The 27,500-nt window shown below is 38.0% G+C and overlaps 1 protein-coding gene and 1 long non-coding RNA gene across 13 annotated transcripts in view; one reads left to right on the top strand and one right to left on the bottom strand.

Annotated features, from left to right (window-relative positions):
• Positions 1-14,299, bottom strand: part of rsh (radish) — a 181,943-nt gene extending 167,644 nt beyond the window's left edge. For 5 of the 10 annotated variants that reach the window (XM_067086098.1, XM_067086102.1, XM_067086103.1 and 2 more), the window contains exon 1: positions 13,714-14,298. The gene's annotated coding sequence lies outside the window, so the exon portion shown is untranslated. Of the gene's footprint in view, positions 1-13,713 lie in introns of all 10 variants that reach the window. The other 5 variants (XM_067086101.1, XM_067086105.1, XM_067086106.1 and 2 more) reach the window with 2 other exon arrangements.
• Positions 1-27,500, top strand: part of LOC136828253 (uncharacterized) — a 295,190-nt gene that overhangs the window by 228,274 nt on the left and 39,416 nt on the right. The window lies entirely within an intron of this gene.

Genomic DNA, 27,500 nt, shown 5'->3' with positions numbered 1-27,500 from the left:
AGTTGGCTTCTCTTGAGGTTGAATGCTCACGTATAAGAAAACCTCATCATTGTTTTCTATTTTACATTCATCATATTTTATCTTATTTGTTTTCTTTACTATGCCTCTTATTCGTTTTTTTTTTGTCATATCTTCTGTATTATTAATTTCTGTCATTCTCTTTTCCATACCAGGCTGCTTTCCTTAAAGGGATTCTTTCCAGACTATAGTGTTGCGGCTTAGCTTTTAATAATGATGATGATAATTTTAATAATAATAATAATAATAATAATAATAATAATAATAATAATAATAATAATAATAATAATAATAATAATAATACGGATTCGTAGATTATCTCTGTATTAAACGCTTTCAGTCGACTCTAACTTCTACAAAGTGTCCTCATCTTCTATACAATGCACCATTCACTTCTGGTTTGCTCGCTCTCATGCATTCGAAAAATAAAAGCCTCTCATTTTAACACTTCTGGAGAACAGTCAGGCCACACCATCCCTATTTAAGCATTCTTCTTCTCGTTCTTTTATAATAGCTCGTCCTTTTCTATGTCTGGAAGTTCGTTCCTAGGTTGAAGGAATGGAGTAAGCCATTTATTCCCCATTACGAGAAAATGGGCCTCAAAGATTCTGATATTATGCAGAGCTTCTAATTAGCTCATCTTTTGAGGAAATTTGGTTGGAAAATGTGACAACGCAGACAGATAAAATTTCGATACGTTATAGATTATAAAAACTGAGACAATTTGGCTGGAAAACTCAAAAACTTACAAACAAAATGGATACACAATTTCGTCAAAACAGGGACAGATTGACCAGATGACCTTTAAACTCCGATCTGTCTTTGCGCGACTGCCAACTTTATTTTTTCCTCCACGTGGTCCTGTCTAACTTCTTCATAACCTTTCGCCCCTCACTCTCTCATTCGCCATTGCTACCATCAGTGTGTCAGCACAGGTTTTACCTCTGTTTTATTATTTAAAATTTTACCTCTACCCTATTATTCACAGCTTCCACCTTAATTATAATCATTCGCAGCTTTTACCTGTAATTATTCACAGTCTATGCCGTTATCCTGCCATTCACAAATTCTCCATTTATTCCGTCTTTCGGATTCACTAACCACCCTTCATATTCATAAAAAAAGTAGCTGGCTCAACATTCCCTTCAGATGTTCCAACTTGAGTCTCATTAGACATTTATGTATTCCAGAACTTCTGCAGGACTTCGACTGCCTTCCTTGCCTCAGTTACTCTGTGATTCTGCTCTGCATTCATTTTGTCAAGGGCGTAACTCTTATTTCTAGATACTTTTATAAAGTAACTAACTTCCCCAGCCGACCTCTCTCCAGCACAGATTGAAATGTTAGTGTTTTACTATTCTTTGAATGATTAATTAGGCGCAGTTTGCAAAAGGCTTCTTTTGGAAAGTGTGGACATACTTTTCGATTTATGAAATATAATCAATTTCCTCTAGTTTCCCGCAGACTAGAAGTAAATGCCATTGCGTAAGAAGGTGCTAAGACAGAACATCTATGTTGTATTAGTCGTTGCGTATGTTATGTTCTTCGTTTGGTTATGAATATCAGTAATTTATGATTTCCGTTGTTGACTTTATCTCATACTTTTCGCATTAATCCATCCATTAAGATACGAAACAGCCTCCGATGCGTAACACGAACTTTTTCGAGACGCGTTTTTACAGCAAACCAGTCACTCTCCTCCCCTATGCATATTCTAAGAAACGCTTTACGTCCAGAATAAAAACTTAATCACCGTCAGCAACCTACCTTTTATACCTCACATCATCAGCACTCTCTATCGATTCTGTCATAAACTTTTTCTAGGTTCATGTTTGCCACTAACACTTTTTCCTCCCCATTTACTTTTAAAACTGTTCACACAGCCTTTTCATAATAAATTCTTGATCGACACACCCTCCTCCCTGTCCATACCCATATTGTTCCTTACCTGCCAAGCATTTCGCCTTATTTACTTTCTCGGTCAGAATTCTACTTTATAATTTCCCTGGTGTCCTGATGTTATACATAGATAGGTTTTTTTAACTCGACTCTCTCACGTTTAATCTTTGTTCAGTGGACTAATTATTCCTCACGCTCATTCCTACGGAACCTTTCCCTTGTGCAAATATACCTTACAAACCCGGGCCATCTACTCCTGCTGTCTTCCCATTCTTCAACATCTTCATTGCCTTGTGTCCTTCCTTAAGAGCAGTCACTGTAGCAAGCATTCTCAGTCGTACACTAATCCTTTTCACTCTTGCGTCATTTGTCATTTTATTATTATTATTATTATTATTATTATTATTATTATTATTATTATTATTATTATTATTATTATTATTATTATTAAAGTATTTGTTGATTTTATGTTGTATTTTGTGTGATGAAGACGCTGGTAATTTTGATAAGTAGGGCAGTTGTTATTATTATTATTATTATTATTATTATTATTATTATTATTATTATTATTATTATTATTATTAAAGTGTTTGTTGATTTTATGTTGTATTTTGTGTGACGAAGACGCTGGTAATTTTTATAAGTGTGACAGTTATTATTATTATTATTATTATTATTATTATTATTATTATTATTATTATTATTATTATTATTATTATTATTAAAATATTTGTTGATTTTATGTTGTATTTTGTGTGATGAAGACGCTGGTAATTTTGATAAGTAGGACAGGTATTATTATTATTATTATTATTATTATTATTATTATTATTATTATTATTATTATTATTAAAATTAAAGTATTTGTTGATTTTATGTTGCATTTTCTGTGATGAAGACGCTGGAAATTTTGATAAGTAGGACAGTTATTATTATTATTATTATTATTATTATTATTATTGTTATTATTATTATTATTATTATAAGCTCTCTCCCTAATCCTAAGGCCTTCGCTCACCCGCCCCCGCCCCCGAGCCGCCCCTGGAATGCGTTGGAGAACAGGCGTTACGTCATTTCTCCTTCCAGAGGGGTAGATCATCCCTCCAGCAGCGTCAGAAACTCAAAACATGTTTATTTGCTCACGTCCTCTCAAAATGAGATTTTTCACTCTAAAAATTTTTTTTTAAAAAGGCGTTAAAACAGATATAATATAAAGTTGCTTACTTCTGCGAAGTACATTTGCAAATTGGGATTAATCTCGTAATGTTCATGATATTTTAATTTTGATGTTTTTATTTTTTGTTGTCAGTGAAGAAGCCGAAAAAAATTAGGTGTGGTATCGTCTCCGTCGGTAAGATTTTGGTCAGGTGGAAAAATTGGCGGTATCAGTTTTGCTTTTTTATTTATTTAGTTATTTATTTATTATTATTATCATCATCATTATTATCATTATTAGTCGGCAAAAGGATAACATTTGTAAAAAAGAGGGTGTTATATTAACCTCGTTACTTTTCAAGGGCTAATTAATCATTCTCATTTGAGGAGAGAGTTAATAAACAAAAGTGTTAGCTTGTACACGTGCGGATATTTAAAAAAAAAAAAATATATATATATATATATATATATATATATATATATATATATATATATATATATATGTGTGTGTATTATTATTATTATTATTATTATTATTATTATTATTATTATTATTATTATTATTATTATTACAGTGAAACACGCGCTCTTTACAGTCAGTTATCATTGTTGGTAATATCACCTGCAATTGCTACATGAACGCTAAACCACATGGCAACTGGAATTCTAAAATATCTTTTGCCAAAACAAACATTTGTTCAAAATGCAATATTTATCAACACAATGCCCTCTTGGCGTCTCGATTTCTCAACTTTTGGAAACTCTTATCCTTACGAAGCCTGGAACCAGATTAAGGAAGAAATGACGTCTTCCAGATGCCCGACCGAGTATTCGATCTCGGGTCCTGGGTATCCGAACGAGAAAACGATAATTACCTACCCAAACTAAGAAAGAAATTAAATTCCAGATGCCCGGCCTAGTATTCGATCTCGGGTTCTGGGTATCAGAACGAGATAACGGTAATTACCTGCCCAAATTAAGAAAGAAATTAAATTTCTCAGATGCCCGGCCGAGTATTCGATCTCGGGTCCTGGGTATCCGAACGAGGTAACGATAATTACCTGCCCAAATTAAGAAAGAAATTAAATTCCAGATGCCCGGCCTAGTATTCGATCTCGGGTTCTGGGTATCAGAACGAGATAACGATAATTACCTGCCCAAATTAAGAAAGAAATTAAATTTTTCAGATGCCCGGGCGAGCATTCGATCTCGGGTCCTGGGTATCCGAACGATATAACGGTAATTACCTGCCCAAATTAAGAAAGAAATTAAATTTTTCAGATGCCCAGCCGAGTATTCGATCTGGGGTCCTGGGTATCCGAAAGAGGTAATGGCAGTTACCTGCCCAACTTAAGAAAGAAATTAAATTCTTCAGATGCCCGGCCGAGTATTCGATCTCGGGCCCTGGGTATCCGAACGATATAACGACAATTACCTGCCCAAATTAAGAAAGAAAATAAATTTTTCAGATGCCCGGCCGAGTATTCGATCTCTGGTCCTGGGTATCAGAACGAGATAACGGTAATTACCTGCCCAAATTAAGAAAGAAATTAAACTTTTAAGATGCCCGGCCGAGTATTCGATCTCGGGTCCTGGGTATCAGAACGAGATAGCGGTAATTACCTGCCCAAATTAAGAAATAAATTAAACTTTTAAGATGCCCGGCCGAGTATTCGATCTCGGGTCCTGGGTATCCGAACGAGGTAACGGCAATTACCTGCCCAAATTAAGAAAGAAATTAAATTCTTCAGATGCCCGGCCGAGTATTCGATCTCGGGTCCTGGGTATCAGAACGAGATAGCGGTAATTACCTGCCCAAACTAAGAAAGAAATTAAATGATTCAGATGTTCGGGCGAGTATTCGATCTCTGGTCCTGGGTATCTGAAATAGACAACGATAATTACCTGCCCAAATTAAGAAAGAAATTAAATTCTTCAGATGCCCGGCCGAGTATTCGATCTCGGGGCCTGGGTATCAGAACGAGATAATGGTAAATACCTGCCCAAATTAAGAAAGAAATTAAACGTTTAAGTGCCCGGCCGAGTATTCGATCTCGGGTCCTGGGTATTATCCGAACGAGATAACGGTAATTACCTGACCAAGAAGAAATATTTGTTTGGCGGAAAATGCGTACAGTAGGGCATTCATCTAGGTAAATAACATTTCGAAGCGTCGTCACTGGCAGGGGTATTGAATGCCCCGCTGCTGCTTGATTGTAGTAATGGAGACTCACTCACTTGACACTTCTTCAATACCTGTGAATGTCGCTAAGGCAAATGGAGAAGTCGATTCGCCCCTTTTCGGGTCGACATCGAAATGCTGTAAAGATGGCTATCGCCGCGGAAAAGGATGTGGTGAGAGAGAGAGAGAGAGAGAGAGAGAGAGAGAGAGAGAGAGAGAGAGAGAGAGAGAGAGAGAGAGTTAATTTTCTTATAACCGAAAAATACCATTCTAAGATAAGGAAGAAGGACTTTCACATGAAGAAAAATCAGTAATTTTATTTTCAAAAATCATTCAATTTGCTTGGAGAGAGAGAGAGAGAGAGAGAGAGAGAGAGAGAGAGAGAGAGCTGCCAGGAGAATGCCTGTTATGCTGTTTTTTGTATAGCCATTAAAGTTGCGGTACAGTGTTAAGTTTATTTATTATGGTAACAAGGTTTCTTGAGGGCAAAGTCTTCTAGTTGGTATAAAGATTTGAGACATGGAAATAACATTCTTGTACATCATAAGTAATAGTTTGTCAATAATCCTTCATTGGACAGACATCTTATTTATTAAGTTTTGCTCTCTCTGTGATTCTCGTTTATCAAAAATTCTTCACATTTGCTTCACTTGATTTGCATTACGAACACACTGACCTTTCGCTGCCTCATCAGCTGTCGAAGCAAAGCCCAGTCTTGACTTTTGTGGAGACTGTTATGAGCAGGAAGTATTATTTCAATGTGTTTAGTAAACCCAATGAGAGTGCTTGGAGTATGATGAACGAGTTTTAATATTCCAACACAACTTTCTTATTTTTTATTTGAATTTTTTTGTACTTCCTTTTTATGTTTTTTTTTTTACTTTGAAATTCTCTTATTGCTTCGTGTGATTATGGGCAATTGGTTTTACTTTGTTTAAATTTGTTCGTTTTTGTCTACTATTGACACAGTTGTATTTCTGATTCTGACCTTGTATGCAAGATGTATCTGGTGTGCATTTTATGATTATAGGCTATACTTTGCACGGAAGCAAATACTGACCAGTTGCTGCCACTCATCTAATAAGTCGTCTCGTGCTTCAGTGAGGTACAATAAAGTTTGAAAGTGTAAGGTAAACTCAAAATCCAATGAAAACCTGTGTTCTGGAAGTTCAAAATTGAAGCGGCAGTTATTCTCTCTCTCTCTCTCTCTCTCTCTCTCTCTCTCTCTCTCTCTCTCTCTCTACTTCAACCCGCCTCTTTCTTTACCTCCTGTCTGCCCAAGATAGAAATAAATTAAGTAGAGTTGCATTCATATTCAGACAAGAGGTCTCGTCCTAAGGTAAGGTAAAACTCACTCGCTGGAAGATCAACAAGGGTATTGTGATCCTACTCTCTCTCTCTCTCTCTCTCTCTCTCTCTCTCTCTCTCTCTCTCTCTCTCTCTCTCTCTCTGTCGTTTAAAAAAAAAAAAAACTCGGAAAAGACCCCACGCTCAAGATCGCGTTCCAGGATGAGGTCAAACCAAGGTTGAAACGAGAAGAAAATTCCCATCAAAACCAAATCATAACTAATGTTCTAGAGGTTCAGAATGGCAACGGGAATTAAATGATGCATCGTGACCTCTCTCTCTCTCTCTCTCTCTCTCTCTCTCTCTCTCTCTCTCTCTCTCTCTCTCTCTCTCCTCTGCTGTTTCTGCAGCGGGCCTCGGGAAATGACCGGACAAATCCCACATGAGGGAGTGAAGCAACAAGGATCACGTAATCACGACTTCCCGAAACTTGGCAAAGCCCGCGTAAGCTCTCCTTGTAAACGGCCAGTTCCCGCTCGGGTCTGGGGAACGGTGGGGTTGTGGAGGAGGAGGAGGAGGAGAAGGAGGAGGAGGAGGAGGAGGAGGAGGAGGAGGAGGAGGAGGAGGAGGAGGAGGAGGAGGAGGAGGAGGAAGAACTTGGGAGTCCTTTGTATTCTTTAGGGATTTGTCGTTGTTTCTGTAACTATTTTGACTCTTATTGTTCTTTTCTAAGGTCCCTCGTCGTGGTGGCTGTCGATAATAGGTTACACACTTCGCGCAGTTGTTAGTGATGGTAGGTTACACGTCCGTTCACTTCGCGCAGTTGTTATCGATAATAAATTACACCCCCATTCACTTCGTGCAGTTGTTATCGATAATAGGTTACACCCCCATTCACTTCGCGCAGTTGTTATCGATGATAGGTTACAACCCCATTCACTTCGCGCAGTTGTTATCGATGATAGGTTACAACCCCATTCACTTCGCGCAGTTATTATCGATGATAGGTTACAACCCCATTCACTTCGCGGATTGTTATCGATGGTAGGTTACACCCCCATTCACTTCGCGCAGTTGTTATCGATAATAGATTAAACCCCCATTCGCTTCGCGCAATTCTTACAACTTTTTATTGATGTATATGTAATATTGTCGATTGTGTGTGTTACTGACATTTTTAATAGGCTTGGTTTTTGTGAAAAAGGATGTGAACACTTGCAATATTTTACTAGATCCTTTCTCGTGATTTTAATTATTATACCAGTTTCATATGTGTTGTAGATTAGGTTGCTTTAGTTCGAAGCAATTTAAATTTCACGACAGACATAGATTCTTATTTGAGATTAATGTTATCTGTTGTACTACAGACTTTTTATGAAACAGAACCTGACATATAGTTATATACCATTACTGGAGTCACGCAGACATTATTCCACATTACTGGACTCATATGTGTACATATATACGTACACACACACTGCTGAGTCGGAAAGTTGGGGAAAACGCGCTGGTATGCAAGGGAGTTCGCCTTCCCAGGTAAAGCCTTAGGTACAGTGGTACTTAGGTTCCAACCTGGGTTCGATCCCGATGTGAGTCAGAAATTTGCACACACATATATAATTATATACGTACACACAAGTGTATATATATATTTGTACGTATATATATATATATATATATATGTATGTACACATTTATACATACATACACACACACACATATATATATATATATATATATATATATATATATATATATATATATATATATATATGTATATGGAATTGCAATGGTGTCATATTCTGATTATTTCGATGTTTCCCTGAACTGTAATTTTACCGAACTGCAATAAAATATCGTTTCGCAGCTATGGTGTTATAACACATCCTAGTTAAAATTCGGTGATTTTTTTATTTTTTTATTTACAAATGAAAAGTTATTTTTCAGTTATTTTAAAGTCATGAAACATCAGCAAACTCAATGATCCAGCAGCGAGTTATGTTTCAATGACGAAGTCAGAAGTCAGAGCTTAGTAAAAATTTAAGGTAGCAGTGAAAAAGTTTTTGGAAAGGGATTTTGTTCAATGACGAAATTTCATACACTGATGAACATTTAGATGGATCTACGCAAGCTTTTAGTTTTCTGTAAAAGAAAACTATTGTGCCGACTTTGTCTGTCCGTCCGTACTTTTTCTGTCAGCCCTCAGATCTTAAAAACTACTGAGGCCAGAGGGCTGCAAATTGCTATGTTGATCATCCACCCTACAGTCATCAGACATACCAAATTGTAGCCCTCTAGCCTTAGTAGTTTTTATTTTATTTAAGGTTAAAGTTAGCCATAATCGTGCTTCTGGCAACGACATACTGTGGGCCATGCCACCACCAAACCGTGGTTAAAGTTTCATGTGCCGCGGCTCATACAGCATTACACCGAGACCACAGAAAGATAGATCTATTTTCGTTGGCCTTGATTATACGCTGTACAGAAAACTAGATTGCGCCGAAGAAACTTCGCCGCATTTTTTACTTGTTACTTATTTTAAATAACAATCTAAAAATTCGGGTATAGAATAATAACTGAAATTAATGAATTTAATAAGATATTTCAGCAATTCAGTTTTCATGCATCTCATGTTGCCCTTTCATCTAGATGACTTTTTAGTAAATCTTTTATATATATATATATATATATATATATATATATATATATATATATATATATATATATATATATAGTGTGTGTGTATATATATATATATATATATATATATATATATATATATATATAATTTTTTTTTGTAATGAACAAGTGTCAAGTTCGCTGTTTGTAAAGACGATTGTCTTCCAGCCGCCCCTGACAAAGCTGGGGAAAAAATTTGCATATTAAGCGATAAATTGAAGTACAAGCTTCAATTCCCCTTATGCACGAAGTATTTCTCTCTCTCTCTCTCTCTCTCTCTCTCTCTCTCTCTCTCTCTCTCTCTCTCTCTCTCTCTCTCTCTCTCTCTCTCTGTTAAGTATTTTCTGAAGTGTCATTAATTGTAGCTAAATGTGTTTCATTCACAAGCATATTTGGTTGTGTTAAATACTTTTTATATAATTTGTAAATTAGGGCTACAAATGCTAAAATAATAGGGTACGTAAATTTAGATAAAGAAGGAAAAGAACACATACATATATATGTATGCGTATGTTTATATACATACATATGTGTATACATATAAATATATATGTATATACACATACGCACAAGTATATATATAAGTATAATATAAATATGTGTGTATAAGTATATATACATACATACACGTACAGTATATAATGTGTGTGTGTGTGTAAATAAATAGTTAGCATGTTATATGAACAGCCAGCATTATACAAAATCAATTGTTAGTTTATTCAGCAAGTACTCCATTCTATTCCAGACTGTGCCGATTGTTTTCTTAACCTATAAACAAACCATTTATTGTTTTGGAAGTTAACATAAGGTTCTTCTGTAACTCGTATTGCGCGTATTGTTTTCCTTACTGCAGTGAAATTTTTGGTTATGCTTTTCATAAACAGAAAGGTAAGGCATAGGCGTTCGTTTATTTTGAAGTATAAAAGAAGAAACCTCTGTCAAGCAGGTTGTATATGTGTCACCAAGATCATTTTAAAGGAGAGAGAGAGAGAGAGAGAGAGAGAGAGAGAGAGAGAGAGAGAGAGAGAGAGAGAGAAAATCTACCTTCACCTCTTAGTGACCTCCTGTCAACCCGGTTGTATATGTGTCACCAAGATCATTTATTCTATCGAATAGCTTAAGAGATATACTATGACAGAGAGAGAGAGAGAGAGAGAGAGAGAGAGAGAGAGAGAGAGAGAGAGAGAGAGAGAGATGGCACTTCGTTTACAATGACAGTCAAGGCAGAAGAACAAGAAGTGTCACACAGTAATGTGTGTAGAGAAGCCAGTTTAAGAGAACGTAGGAAATCGTAACAGATCATGAGTGTAGTAACTGAGTAAGAATATTGTTAAGAAACTGAAGGAAAATAAGGGAATGGAGAACTTCTAACCCCTCTCTCTCTCTCTCTCTCTCTCTCTCTCTCTCTCTCTCTCTCTCTCCTTCTACTCTTCTACATCAGAAGTCGTATACCGCCTGCCTACCTAACCTGAATCCCCACTTTCCCAAGCTTCAATCCCCCACCCCCTCTTCGTATCCACCTCCCCACGTCTCTCTCTCTCTCTCTCTCTCTCTCTCTCTCTCTCTCTCTCTCTCTCTTCCCCCTCCCCCTAATTCACCTGTTGCACGGTCGCTCACGAATTATTGATCACGTTGCAATATGATAGCTTATGCTCACTCCCACTCGTTCTCTCTCTCTCTCTCTCTCTCTCTCTCTCTCTCTCTCTCTCTCTCTCTCTCTCTCTCTCTCTCTCTCTGTCATAGTATCTCTCTTAAGCTATTCGACAGAATAAATGAACTTGGTGATACATAATACAATCGGGTTGATAGGAGATCACTAAGAGGTGAAGGTAGATTCTCTCTCTCTCTCTCTCTCTCTCTCTCTCTCTCTCTCTCTCTCTCTCTCTCTCTCTCAGTTCTTATGAGGTAATGTGGTCGAGGAAGATGTGTGAAAAAGCTAGTCCACACATGCGTCACAACTTGAAGTCTTTTCAAATGTTAATGTAAGACTATATAGATGGATATATAATATATATATATATATATATATATATATATATATATATATATATATATATATATATGTGTGTGTGTGTGTGTGTGTGTTTGTGTGTGTGTGTGTATGTGTGCATTGCTTTTGTTCAGCCACAGGGCAAGTACAGAATTAAATGGTGAATAGTATTATGCGTTTGCGTTTTGCTTTGAAATGTCAGTTACTAAAATGGTTATATATGCATATACAGTATATATATATAATATATATATACATATACATATATATACATATATATATGTGTGTGTGTGCGTGTGTGTGTTTGTATGCTCGTTTGAGTGCGATTTTGTGCACGTCCTCAAGGAATGTCCCACCCGACACATTACAGTTTTAATCAGATTCGTACAAGAACACTCGTTGTATTTATGGATGCATGGTTGCCCCATATGTACACTGCGCATAATTAAGAACCACGCCGGCGACCCGGGCAGCATCTTCAAGCTGAATGAACCATCAATGAATCCTAACCTATATTTTTCTCGTTGCGCTTAAAAAAAAAAAAAAAGGGCCTCCATCATCTTTGTGGGGCATTGCCTTGGTTGGATGTAGTTGAGCACCGTACACCTTTGCCTAATACACTGGTGTGTGTGTGTATGTATGTATGTATGTATGTATGTATGTATGTATATATATGTATATATATATATATATATATATATATATATATATATATATATATATATGTAATATATATTATATATATATATAAACTAGTATTTGTTTGATTTTTTGATGGACTATTTCTCTCTGTCTCTCTCTCTTACACACTCGCACGCACGCTCGCACGAATGCATGCACGCATATTGTCACGGCAGAGTATCTTTAAACCCACTCTGCTCTTCTGCCTCCAACTTCTATCCCCCCCTACCCCTGTACCCATCTTCTCCCCTACCTGTCTACGGTTTCGCTAATGGTTTCTACCGAATTCTAGAGAATTGGGCGCCTACACAATATTTTGGAAACAATAGCCACTCTTTCCCTACAATTTTTCATGGTGGAAATCAATCTGACATATGTACATTTTCTTTCATGTTTTTCAAATTCGGCAATATTAACATCAGTTCTGAAACGAGAAACATTTTTCTTTGAAAATGGTCGTTTCTGTTTTTCAATTTCGTCCCAGAAGCACGAACAACAGTCCCCATTACCCCCTCTTCTCAGAGAAAAGAACAACGTTTGAAAATATGTCACTGTTGTTTTCTTCCCAGAAGCACGAACAACAATCCCCCACCCCTCTCTTGTCAGAGAAAAGAACAACGTTTGAAAATATATGTCACTGTTGTTTTCTTCCCAGAGGCACGAACAACAATCCCTCATCCCTCTCTTGTCAGAGAAAAGAACAACGTTTGAAAATATATGCCACTGTTGTTTCCTCGTCGAACGCATCACCGAATCTGTTCGAACAGTCACTGGTCCAAATTCTACGCCGTTCCCCTTCGCCCTGAATCGGTTACGAAAGAAGTCCTGGGCCACAAATGCGTCAGTTAGAGGTGAGACTACGAGACTCGAGATTTCCAAGATCTTGTGCTGTTTCACTTTCCTTCTTCACTCGTCGGAAGAGTGAGTCATAAAACGAGTCTGATCGAACGTGTATCTCAGCCGAGGCTATTTCCAGTACCGTTCGTGTTCCGTCCTCTTTAACCGAAGGCCTCATTAATGGCGTTAATCTCATCAATCGCTGCGTGTCTTAATGTGCTCGTATTTCGTGTTTATTTGCGAGAAAACACCACTGTGGTCCTGGGTGCTGTGGCACCCCCCCTCCCCCCCTTCCCTCTCCCCTCCCTCCCTCCCCGAGGAAAGGAAGGGGGTAAAGATTGGGGAAGGTGCTCTCCTATGCGCGGCGGGGTGCGAGAGATCCACAGGTGGTATGAGTCTTGGGAAACATGGATGGAGCGACTCTGTCACTGGGTGCCATTTCCGTCCTCTTTCTCCGTCGTGGGACGGTCCTGTCTTGGTGCTCTTCCGCTTGGGTTAACGTGCGTTCTTTTTGGGAGTCAGACTTTTAAGGAATTGAGCTTGATCATCACTGATTTTCTGAGAACCGAAGCACTTTTCAATTTTCACACACACTTCCCCACCTCTGGCCACCAACGCCGTGACTCTGTGGTTCTTCGCGAGGGGAAACTTTAATATAATTCTGTTACGTTTATTTTTCGGTCGGCATTTACTGATAGACTTTAGAGAAAGAGTCGTTTTTTTTTTTGGACACTTATTTTCCTCGTCGTATCCGCGTCTTAAAGTAGATTTCCCTCAATCTAGTGGAGTAAATGAGAGTCCTGTGGGTTAGAGTGCCTTTGAGCGAGAAGGGAGAGAGAGAGAGAGAGAGAGAGAGAGAGAGAGAGAGAGAGAGAGAGCTTGTGAACAAACAAGACCCGCGAGGAAGGGAGAGCCTTCTTCCCCCCCAGGGAGTTACCAAGACGACTGAAAGGGACGGGTTATGGAACAAGTACGTGGTGCATACCTTGTGGTCGATGTGGCAGTCCTGTTGTGGATAGAGGTAATTTCGTGGGAGCGCGCGGTGAGGGGTCTTTGCCCGACGACGGCTGGAAGGCACCTGGCCGCTTTTCCTACCCGTACCTGCCATCAGCCAGCGCGATGCCACACCGCGCAAGGGCCGCCATCTAATTAGGTTTTTCCCCCGGCCAGCAGCGTCCAAACAGTGTCGTTGTGAATTTTGGATGGACGCCCGGGAATCGCAGACGGGGGGGCGACTCGAAAGACCCCTGGGGACTCGGCCCCAGCCGAGAAGGCGATCGTTTCTGGCCGAATTCTTTTGCTTCCGACTCGCGATTCCATTCTGGAAAACACGGGGGGGCGACACACCTTGCGGTTGGCGAGGGGCGATTCGACGATTCCCCGACGGTGCTCCATTCCTGGCTTAAAATGGAGATTCGGGCACGCAGGGGCTTCAGGGCTTTGCCGCTGGAGGGCTTGGGTCGTCCTCGATTCCTCCGGGGGTGCGAGGGTGACCTCCGTCGAGTGGCCGAAGCTGAAGAATTGTCATTTTATTCTACGTAAAAGGAAACTTTCCCCGCCCCCTACCCCCTCCCCCTTCTCCTCTCCCAGAGTATGCGTCCCTCCGTCACTCTCACCTTTATCCTTAACTCCCTCCTCCCCTCCCTCCCTCCCTCCCTCCCCTCCCTCCCCTCCCTCCTCCCCCCCCCTTTGTTCCTCGCATGGCCCATTCCCCCCCCCCTTTTCCCTCTTACCGTTATCCTCCTTCGCCTATATTCTTTTTTTTTTTTTGGTGATTTTAGGTAACTTTAGCGCCGGGATAAATACGAATTGTAATTAATTATTTTTCTATAGCTCTTCACTCTGTGTAATTATGAAAATAGAACGTTATTTTCTTTTTTACCTGAGTGATTCTGTAATTACGGAGGTATCTTGAGAGATACCTTCTTATCTCTCTCTCTCTCTCTCTCTCTCTCTCTCTCTCTCTCTCTCTCTCTCTCTCTCTCTCTCTCATATAAGATTCGCGTGAAGATGGCCTCTGAAAAATATAAATATGTGATTTTTTTAAATGAGGTTTCTAAGTCATGATGAATTATGAAAATGAATATATAGAATGGGCTACAATCAGGTGGCATTGAGGAATCACTGGAGTCCTACTTTTAGCATATATAGAGAATTTTTTTTTTTGTAGAATCTATTAGAAATCAGTAATCTTGAGATTTGGTGCTGGGAGCATTTTCACTTTGGTGGGACACTAGCCTTATAGTCTGCACCAGTGTTCGCATAATATTCTGTTTCTGTTAATTTTATGAATTTGTGTGTCATCTACCACGTCCCAGTAGGGGGTTTAGTGCTGCCAGTGCACCTCATGCGGTGCGCTGTAGGCATTACTTAAGGTTCTTTGCAGCGTCCTTTCTTAGGCCCCTAGCTGCAACCCCTTTCATTTCTTTTACTGTACCTCCGTTCATATTCCCATCTTAATTTCCACGTTCTGACAATTTTTTCTTAGTGTAACTGTGAGGTTTTCCTCATGTTACACCTTTCAAACCTTTTTGCTCTCAATTTCCCTTTCAGCGGCTTTCGATGACCTCATAGGTCCCCAGCGATTGGCCTTCGGCCTAAATTTTATGTTCCATTCCATTCCCTCTACCCCGTGTACATTTTACATATAATTTTTCCCTGCCATAGACCACTTCTCGACAGTGGGTTGGCTCTAGGGGAAAAAAAGAAAGACAGCTTTATGGCAACACTCCTTATTTCGACTGATTACTTCAGCCCTGATCACTGGCGCCTCTGGACAGTGAGTCATTGGCAAAACTATGTGTATGGAATAAATAAGTGTGGAATAGTGACTTAAAGGGGTTATAATGTTGATTGATTTGGTGGTATCGGTTAAAGCCCTGAGTAGCTACCACTGGGTCATGTCTTGTGTGACGGTTCCCTGAAACACCTGCCTGAGACTATGCTATAAAATTAGATTAGGTTGCTTGTTAAGTTAAGTATACCTTAGTTTAAGCCAGACCACTGAACTGATTGACAGCTCTCCTAGGGCTGACCCGAAGGATTAGATTTATTTTACGTGGCTAAGAACCAATTGATTACCTGGCAACGGGACCTGCAGCTTATTGTGGAATCCGAACCACATTATAGCGAGAAATGAATTTCTGTCACCAGAAATAAATTCCTGTAATTCTTCATTGGCCGGTCGGAGAATCGAACGCGGGGCCAGCAGAGTGCTAGCTGAGAATGGTACCCACCCGCCCAATGAGGAACTGTATGCCCTGATATTTCCTATTCTTTGTTCGATTGACGAGGGCCAAATCCTAAGTCTTACTTTTTTACCGTAGCGGGGGTAGCGCCGTCAGTGCACCTCACGTGGTGCACTGTAGGCATTACTTAAGGTTCTTTGCAACGTCCCATCGGGCCCTAGCTGCAACCCCTTTCATTCCTTTTACGCTACTTCCTTTCATATTCTCTTTCTTCCATCTAACTTTCCACCCTCTCCTAACAATTGTTTCGTGGTGCAACTGCGAGGTTCTCCTTCTGTTACACCTTTCAAACCTCTTACTCTCAGTTTCCCTTTCAGGGCTGAATGACCTCACAGGTCCCAGCGCGTGGCCTTCGGCGTAAATTCTATATTCCTAAGTCTTACTTTTGTACAGTTAACTATTGAAAAGCATACTGACCCATCCTACCTACCCACTGTCCGAATTCACCATTTATCAGGGCTGAAGTGTTCTCAGTTGAGATATATTTTTCTCTGTAGATATTAGATTTTATGAGGTGGACCTTTTGATATTATATAACACTACATTACCGGTAGAAGATATATGTATGTGTGTATATATATGTATATGTATATGTATAGTATATATATATATATATATATATATATATATATATATATATATATATATATATATATATATATATATATATATCTCACACGTCACCACAGGGGAAAAATTGAGACACTGGGTGCAAGTCTGACCGGTATCAGCTTTTATTTCCAAGCCTTCGTGTGTTGGATATATATATATATATATATATATATATATATATATATATATATATATATATATATATATATATATATATACACATATGTGTGTATATATACAGTATATATATATACACATATATATAAACAATAAATACAAATCTTGAAATTGTTCTGACAGTTTCACCCTCCATCAGGCTTCTTCAAGAGAAGTTTATAGACTGAACAGTTTAAGAAAAAATTATATATATATATATATATATATATATATATATATATATATATATATATATATATATATATACAGTATATATATATATATATATATATATATATATATATATAAATATATATATATATACATAAAGTACAGATATATATTAAATGAGAATTATATTTCAGTGCTGACTGACCTGATAGGTCCCAGCACTTGGCCTTTATCCTAAATCCTATTCTTCCTGCTCCTATTCCAAGGTTGCAGAATATCAACACATGCACATGTGTGCATATGTATGGGTATACATGGTCTCTCATGGCTGTATGTACTTTTCCTCAAGCAAAATGAGTACTTGTGCATGTATATGCTTTTGAAATTCTAAAATGTTGAGGGAAAGTGGCTAGAGTATGGGATTAGTTTTCAGAAATGTTCCCCTGTTGTATTACTTCTAAGAAAATGCTAAGTGTGTGTGTGTGTGTGTGTGCGTGCCTGGCTTAAGTGTGAAATCCCTCTTGAAATCATTTTATTATTTGGCCAAACCCGATTGAAATCGAGCAGTGCAGTGACGCGCGTCATTAACGAATTCTAATTTGAGAACATGAATGGGTAGTTCCTGCAAGCGTTAGTAGCAACTTTGCTTTAACAGTAGTGCCACGCAGGTGTAAAAAGCAAGACAATGAATTGTCGGTGAGATGAAAATATCCGTTAATTAACCACAGATCAAACACATCTTTTAATCATGGATATTTAATGACGATTCTTACAGTTGACTTTTTCTGGGGATATTGTTGACTCTGTAAAAATGAGTTCCCGCTTTGAGATCAACCGGTTTTCAGTCTGAATAGTGAGCATAGACTTGATTCCTCTTATATTATGGATGGTAATAATAATCTCTGCCCCGAATTAGGATCGAACCCAAGATTTAAGTGAGAGATGTAAGGGCGCTGCTACCTGAGCCACAGACACCCCTTTCATTACAGGGCTCTCGTGATCGAACCCAGTCCGTTTCTTGCGAGAGACAAGTGCCACTGCTTCTCAATAGGGAGGTCTCGGGATCGAACCCAGGTCTTCTCTTGCGAGAGGCAAGTTCCATTGCTTCTAATTAGAGAGGTCTCGGGATCGAACCCAGTACTTCTCTTGCGAGAGACAAGTGCCACTGCTTCTCAATAGAGAGGTGTCGGGATCGAACCCAGTACTTCTCTTGCGAGAGGCAAGTTCCCTTGCTTCTAATTAGAGAGGTCTCGGGATCGAACCCAGGACTTCTCTTGCTAGAGGCAAGTTCCCTTGCTTCTAATTAGAGAGGTCTCGGGATCGAACCCAGTACCTTTTTAGTGAGAGGTAAGTGCCCTTGCTTCTCATTAGAGAGATCTCGGGATCGAGCCCAATACCTTTTTAGTGAGAGGCAAGCACCATTGATTCTCATTAAAGAGGTCTCGGGATCGAACCTTAAGTGACGGTGCCTTTGCTTCTCGTTACAGAGGTCGTCGGTTCGATCCGTAAGTAAGTCAGAAGATTATTTTTGATTCACGTGTAATTGAATGTTAATTTCCACTGTTATTATTATTATTATTATTATTATTATTATTATTATTATTATTATTATTATTATTGTTATTATTATTATTATCTACTGGTCGCTGGGATAGTGGTTAATGTCTTAACGTGCCACTTAGATGTCATGAGTTCGCTCCTCCCCAGCGCGATGAGAAATCACTGGCTCTGTATCATGATCAGTTACTGCCGCGGTGTTGAGTCTTTGGAAGCTTGAATTTCAAGTCAGTGTCCCCTGTGGGATTGTTCAGTATGAATAGGTTTCATCTACTGAATAAAATAAAAAAAATTATTATTATTATTATTATTATTATTATTATTATTATTATTATTATTATTATTATTATTATTATTAGTTCACATTTCTGTGGAACTCTCTAAAAAGCTACCGTATGAATTCAGTGGTCTTTTATTTTTGTTTGTTTTGCCCATATCTTGGAAATGGATCAATATTATTTAAGATAACACATGAATACGTGAATACATGAGACAGAATCAATTATTCAGTTGAATATTAGGGCTCAGATGAAGGTATTTTGATTCAGGTAAAATGACAGGACTACGGAATGAATAGGAAAACTCCTGTTGCTAAAGAAAGGTATTCAAGTTTAAAGAAAATATGATTAACATAGAGACGAAGTAGACCATATTATTGTTATTAATTCGGTAGATGAAACCTAATCACACGGAACAAGCACATCAAAGGGACCATTGACTTGAAATTCAAGCTTCCGAAGATTATTATTATTATTATTATTATTATTATTATTATTATTATTATTATTATTATTATTATTATATCTCGGTAGATGAAACCTATTCACACGGAACAAGCACACCAAAGGGGAACTGACTTGAAATTCAAGCTTCCAAAAAATGCTGGTTTCAACCTCCCACCGCAGCAGCAGACCCCACACTGCGGCAGTAACTGATCACGATACAGAGCCAGTGATTTGTTGATCGTCTTGGGTGGGGGAGGCGCGAACTCGCGACATCTAAGCGGCACGTCACGACGCTAGGGACCATACCAGCCGACCAGCTAATAGGAAAATGAACGATAAAGGTGACGCATTTTCATGAAATTAATCTGTTCCGAGAGAAAACATAAATAGTTCAGTTCGCGCTGCGCCGATCAGTTCCTGTAGAGTGATGCGACCACTCTTTTGTAGCGACCGAAAAGATCATTGTTTGCCGGGGCAAAATCGGTTACCGAAACTAATTATATCGTCTTAATGAGCAGAAGTATTGCGATATGAACGTAATCATCCCCATTGTTTATATTGAATTACCGGCATAAAATTCATCACGGGTTGATGTGGTTTGCGTCCTGTCATCTTCCGTTCGTATGAGGTTGATTCACTGAAGAAATGAAATTGATTTATATATATATATATAATTCTCTCTCTCTCTCTCTCTCTCTCTCTCTCTCTCTCTCTCTCTCTCTCTCTCTCAGAGGCCGCCGCAGGAATGGAGGGCTCCAACTACGCGCGTGATTTGCACTCGGCTGATAATGGAGCGACACGGCCTTTCTTTCCCTCCCCTTCCCCTCCCTCCCCCTTCCTCCCCTTCCTCCTCCCTCCCCCTCCCCTCGTCGGAAGGCAAACAAAACGACCTAACAAAGCAAATCAGCGAGATGACTGTGACGTCACGACGGAGGGACAGTGTCGTGTCAGGTTCCACAGTCGCCGTCATCATCATCATCATCATCATTGTCATCATCATCATCATCATCACCGTCCGATGACGTGCGATGAACACGCCGAGAATGGGACACTTTTCCCCACCCCCTCCCCCCATTTTCCATCACACTCACCTTTTTCATCTCTCCTGGTCTATTCCCTTTTATTTATTGTCTCTATGGCTGTGATTTAGGCTGTTTGGTAGAGTTTGAGGACGGGTCGGTTTGTAAAGGGAGAGTCCTTTTACCGTACCTCCGTTCATATTGTCTTTCCTCCATCTGACTTCCCTCATCCCCCCCTCTTAACAAATGCTTCATAGTGCAACTGCGAGGTTTTCCTCCTGTTACACCCTTCAAACCTCTTACTCTCAATTTCCCCTCTCATCGCTGAGTGGCCTCATAGGTCCCAGCGCTTGGCCTTTGGCCTAAGTTCTACATTATGTTCTATTAAAGGGTGAGAGAGGGAGGTCATTATTAATCTTATTGTGAAAGTAGGATATGCTGGGTGAGGAAGATGACGCATATTTCAATTGAGGGAGTGGGAAAAGGTTTTGGGGGGGTCCTTGTCTGAAAATTTGGAGGGGGAAGGGAGGCGTCTCATTTCGAAAAGCGAGGGAGGTGGAATGGAATGGTATTGGTGGTCTTTGAAAATTTGCATTTGGGGGGGAGAAGGCGTTGAATGTTTTAAATGTGGCTGAGCTATTTACTGTCAGGTAAAGATACGTCTTGTCCTTTTACTGTAATAAATAATTGATTTGAAGATAACATTTTATAATCTTTTGTGTGTCTCACCATTCATTGAATATTCCCTTCTTTAACTGCGCCAGCAGGATGACAGTATATATTAGAATATCCTACGTGCGATAGATCAGGGCCGTAAAAAATTTCAGGTCAATTATATAATTTTTTTATTAGTGTTTTGTATTTTGACCTTGAAGTTCATACGTAAACCTTCACAATCAAATATTATATCTATTGGCCAGATGAAGAACTTTCCAACGTTAGTAGTTGTATTGCATCCATCTGGCGTCACGTTTCATCTTCTGTGGTAAATTTTCCTTCATTTGAATTAATTTTCATTAAACATCACAGTTAATTATTTGACATACCTTTCCATCAACTTCAGATTTTATGTTTTTCTTTACATTTCACAGGTTTTGTATTTTATCTAATTGACTGATATTTATAATTAATATTTATAATTAATTTCTATCTGCACAAAAAAAAAAACAGTGACTCCTTTAGTAGATATTTTATCAGGCATTAAGTAATCAAGAAATATCTGGCGTGACAAGTGCCATGGTCACTGAAGCTGAATTATATTCAGTGTTGTGTAGGTTTAGTGATGTTTACGTTTTCAACTGAAAGCCATTCTGAACAGCTAGATGTTTTTGTTAATAATAACTCTTCATATCTTCGTAAACAACTACAGTTGTTTTTGTAAACAACAGGAATGTTTTTCTTGAAACAATTGCAGTTGTTTTGTAAGCAGACGTGATGTTTTCTTTAAGCAGCTGCATTGTTAGCAGTCTCCATAAAGCTTTCAGTTTTTATTTTTTTGGAAATTTTAAATATTTTTTTTAAGTGATGGTAATGTATTTCGTAATGCCTGCGAGTCAAGTGTTCATATTTTTACTGTTATTCTCAATATTGTTACTGTCATTACTAGTATTATGAATACTGTTTTTACTACTATTTCAGCAACTGTGTGGATATTTCCGATTATCATTTTTGCCATTTTATCTCGTGTATCTAGATTGTGTCTTGTATTGTCTCTACGTTGCATATTCCCTGAGCTCAAATAAAGGATATTATTATTATTATTATTATTATTATTATTATTATTATTATTATTATTATTATTATTATTATTAAGACTGGTAAGGAGTCTGATCGTTTATCAAAGGGACAGACTGTTTTGATGAATGATGATTCCATCTTGGCGAGAAAGTAGCCATTTGGAGCTTGCTCAAAGTTATTGGAATCATCATAGGATCAGAAGTTCTGCCTTTCTTGTGGTGTTCTCGTGTAGGGGACCACTGCTTCCAAAAGGCTAATCTATTCTTACTTTTAGTAATATTTTAGTGGGTCTGTAATACTTGTCATTAATACATTTTTGGAAAGTAAGACAAGAGACCACTTGAAGATTGCATCATGGTAGGGATCTTCCCGATAGGAAAACGAACTAGCATCTCAGGACTTTCTGAAATAGACTAGGAATCTTCCCGATAGCATCTCAGGACTTTCTGAAATAGACTAGGAATCTTCCCGATGGGAAAACGAACTAGCATCTCAGGACTCTCTGAAATGAACCTTATACCTGCAAATGAACGTTAGAACCACCACAAAAAACTTATTGTTAATGACTCTGCAATTGTCCTTTGGATGATAGCGAATGAACGAAAACTGTGGAAACGTACATCAATGATTTAGGCACAGTGGGCACTGGTTGGCAGGGTTGAACCTGTCATTTAGAAACATTGACACTTTTGTTAAAAAGAAAAATATCAGGATACGAATTATTTTTAAAGTACGATGATAAAAATAGAATTACCTGTTGGGAATTATAAGAGGATAATGGTATTTAATTTAAATATTAAAGAACAGCTCCCCATGGAAGGCAGTTGTCTTAAGTTGTTTATTCTTACATGATACATAATTAGATCGATACGATTTTTCTTGTATTTTCTTTACTCATATATATCGCTTGGGTTTTACCCATAAATATATATTGCTTGGGTTTTGCCCATAAATATCTATCGCTTCGGTTTTACCCATAAATATCTATCTTGGGTTTTACCCATAAATATCTATCACTTCGGTTTTACCCATAAATATCTACCGTTTGGGTTTTACCCATAAATATCTATCGCTTCACTTGTACCCATATATATCGCTTGGGTTTTACCCATAAATATCTATCTTGGGTTTTACCCATAAATATCTACCACTTTGCTTTTACCCATATATATTGCTTGGGTTTTACCCATAAATATATATCGCTTGGGTTTTACCAATAAATATCTATCACTTCGCTTTTACCCATATATATCGCTTGGGTTTTACCCATAAATATATATCGCTTGGGTTTTACCCATAAATATCTATCGCTTGGGTTTTACCTATAAATATCTATCGCTTGGGTTTTACCCATAAATATCTACCGTTTGGGTTTTACCCATAAATATCTATCGCTTGGGTTTTACCCATAAATAACCACCGGTTTGCTTTTACCCATATATATTGCTTGGGTTTTACCCATAAATATCTATCGCTTCGGTCTTACCCATAAACATCTATCGCTTTGGTCTTACCCATAAATATCTATCTTGGGTTTTACCCATAAATATCTATCTTAGGTTTTACCCATAAATATCTATCGCTTTGGTCTTACCCATAAATACCTATCGCTTGGGTTTTACCCATAAATATTCTGGTTTTACCGCTATCTTAGGTTTTAAATATCTATCTTGAATATCTACCGCTTCGGTTTTACCCATAAAATACCTAGGTTTTACTCATAAATATCTACCGTTTCGGTTTTACCCATAAATATCTACCGCTTGGTTTTTACCCATAGACATATATCCATTGCTTCTGTTTCACCCATAAATAATATCTACATAAATAATATCTACCGCTTCACGTCCTCTCCTTTAAAACGGTCGAATCATCCGTTCTTCTTCAGCGGTCATATTCCTTATCCACCCTTCCCTATTTCCTGTGATTCTGCGCCGCCATTGTTCTTTCGCCCCGCATTCTTTCAGTCGAATTTCTCTCTCTCTTCCTGTTTCATTTAGGGACGCGATGCGATTTCCTTTTGCGAATGTGTTTAATCGAAATCAGTTTTCTTTTTTTTATTGTGTTTTGTGTTTTGCATTTTATTCCCGGAGCTTTGTGTATCTTTTTTGCCCCCTCCCGAAGTTTTGCTTTTCCCTGTTCATTTATTTTTGGCTCCGAGTTCATTTTCCGAAGAGTTTTCTTTTTTAATTTGTTTTTTCTTGAAGCTGTGTCTGTTTTCTTTCGTTTGTTTTTGCCCTTGAATGCGTTTTTAGTTTTCTGTGGAAGAAAACTGTTGTGTCGGCTTTGTCTGGCCGTCCGCGCTTTTTCGGTCCGCCCTCAGATCTTAACAACTACTGAGGCTAGAGGGCTGCAAATTGGTATGTTGATCATCCATCCTCCGGTCATCAATCATACCAAATTGCACCCCTCTAGCCTCAGTAGTTTTTATTTTATTTAATGTTAAAGTTACCCTTAATCGTTCGTCTGCCAACGATATAGGACAGGCCACCACCGGGCCGTCGTTAAAGTTTCATGGGCTGCGGCTCATACAGTATCATACCAAGACCAACGAAAGATATATCTATTTTCGGTGGCCTTGATTGTACGCCGTACAGAAAACTCGATTGCGCCGAAGAAACTTAGGCGCAATTTTTACTTGGTTTTATCCTTTTCAACGTATTTAATTATTTTTTTTATCTTGATTTATTCTCGTCCTTCAGCTCATTTTGTATATTTTCCATTGTGAGTTAGTTTGCGTGTGCGTGTTGGCAGGGCGAACGGAATTTTGGTGAAACTTAACATATAACTCAAGAATTTGATGATATATAACTTTAGAACGGACTAGCGGAATTTGGTGAAAGTTGCCATATAACTTTGTAACGGGCGAGCGGATTTTGGTGAAACTTGCTATGTAACTCAAGGATGGGCAACAGAATTTGGTGAAACCTGTTTCACATATTCATTAGTTATTTTTCCGTAGATACTTCACTTTTAGTTGCAATCTAAGGCGATGTCATACAAAAAACAATCAACTCGAGAAGGTTAATTAATGGAAGTGTCTGGCAAGTTCAATTAAATTCCGTTCGTTCGTTCTCGAGATATATACTAACGTGTACACTCTTTTAACTATAGGGACTTTCGTCTGGTGGCGGACGTTGTATATGAGATTGAGTCGATAGCGGAGGTATGCGCTCTCCTGAGTGGATAGATTTTCGTCATAAATTGAATTAATTCACTGACATCTCAATAGGCAGAATTCTGTATGATATGGTCATGTACCAAGTGGCCCCATAGGGAGCTACTGCCGTCAGTACACCTCTTGCGGTGTACTGTAGGCATTACTAAAGGTTCTTTGCAGCGTCCCTTCGGCCCCTAGCTGCAACCTCCTTCATTATTACTCTTACTGTACCTCCATTCATATTCTCTTTCTTCCATCTCGCTATCCAAATATTTCATAATGCAACTGCGAGGTTTTCCTCCCGTTACACCTTTCAGACCTTCTTTACTCTCAAATTCCTTTCCAGCGCTGAATGACCCCATAGGTCCCAGTGCTTGGCCTTTGGCCCGAACTCCATATTCATTCAATTCAATTCATGTATTAATCGGATACATTCATTTATTTATTTTTAATAATTGGATTATTACCTTTCTGGTTTTCTCTTTACTAAGTAATGGTTATATATTTACCCTTTTCTGTTATCCACTAGTTTTCATTTCTTTCAATATATGCAGTGACTACTTTTGACTTTTTATTGCTAATAATTCTATCATTCGCTGTTTTAGCATTCAGCATAATCACTTGTTAATTGTCATATTGATACATTTTAACAGCCATTGACGTTATTGTTATTCACTGACCCTGTTATTCACTGAATGCGATGGCCTCGTACTGTGACTTCGTTTCGTTATTGTTAATTTTGCATTCTTTTTGTATCACAATTTATAATCACGAATTATTCATTTCTTGTATCATTTGTGATTACTGAACTTGATTTATCTTCACGCTATTTTATATATATATATATATATATATATATATATATATATATATATATATATATATATATATATATATATATATATATATATATATATATATATATATATATATATATATATATATATATATATATATATATATATATATCTATATATTAATGTTAATCGTGAAAAATTCCCGATTAATGTTAATGTAATCTCTCTCTCTCTCTCTCTCTCTCTCTCTCTCTCTCTCTCTCTCTCTCTCTCTCTCTCTCTCTCTCTCTCTCTCTTTGTCCTTTTATTTTTGAGTACATAGTTTCAGTGTGGTCTGATAGCCTGTATGCTAGAAGAAGGCGCGTGTAAATATGTGGTGGTATATACCACGTTAGCTTTAATGTATATGTTTATCGTGGAAAATAGTGTTATATTTACTTGTATAGACTCACATTGACACTTGTATACACAGATATAGTGTACATATATATACATCTGTAAATATGTGCATATTTGTGTATTTACATATATATATATATATATATATATATATATATATATATATATATATATATATATATATATATATATATATATATATATATATATGGATAGATATACTGAAATTCACCTGTAACTCTGAAATTACTGCTGGATATTCATGCATCTTCTCCGAAATTGCGTATATATTTATGCATGCCTCAATATTCACGTATACATACGTATTTACAATATACTAAGAGTTTCAAAACATTATCGAGATGATTTTCAATTTTGAGAATAGCATAACATAGTTAGGAAAGAAACAGGAAAATTCCGATAATGAAGAAGAGAAAGGAAAAATGGCAGAAGAACGTGGAAATTGATACAACAAGGAGAAAAGGCTAAAAATGCCAGGGGAACGAGGCATATGGAGTCCTGTGGGCAGAGGGAGAAATGCAGCTGTCGCGTTGACTTCTGGGCTTCGTAGCAAACCATCAACCTTTAATGCTGACGAAAGGGGGCGGGGCCTGCCAGTCGTGACGTCATGGATGATAGGCGGGGAGACGGCACGTGACGTCACTTACGAAGGAATGATGTCATGGACCATGAAATAAGGATTCTATTTTCGGAAGCGGCTTTCCGTCCACCCCCACCCCCTTCCCCGCCCCTTTTTGGATTTCAAAGGTGAAGCACCGAATAGAGAGAGAGAGAGAGAGAGAGAGAGAGAGAGAGAGAGAGAGAGAGAGAGAATGTGGCCTTAAATGATTCAAATTACACCAAAATTATTATTTTTATATAACTCTCCTGCTCGTTTAGAATCTCGTTGCACAAAGTTGATTGTACTGGTTGTGCGTACCGGCGCGCATGCGCGTGTTTGGGCGTTCCTGCTCAATATGCTGAAATAGTATTTCCAGGGTTTTACTCAAGTATAATTCGAGAAGAAAATGTGTCTAATTTTCCTTAACTGAGAATTTCCAATCAGTACTAAAGAAGTATTAAGTTTTAAATTTTATAAGTTTGACTATAAATTCTGTAAATAATAACGATAAATTCTGTCAGTTCCGTAAAATGGCTGCTAACAGGCACTGGGACTTGAGCAATAAATGC

Source organism: Macrobrachium rosenbergii, chromosome 42 (genome assembly GCF_040412425.1).
Source record: "Macrobrachium rosenbergii isolate ZJJX-2024 chromosome 42, ASM4041242v1, whole genome shotgun sequence".
Classification (NCBI taxonomy): Eukaryota; Metazoa; Arthropoda; class Malacostraca; order Decapoda; family Palaemonidae; genus Macrobrachium; species Macrobrachium rosenbergii.
Note: the sequence above shows the minus strand (reverse complement) of the source record. Positions and strands in the feature narration are given on the sequence as shown.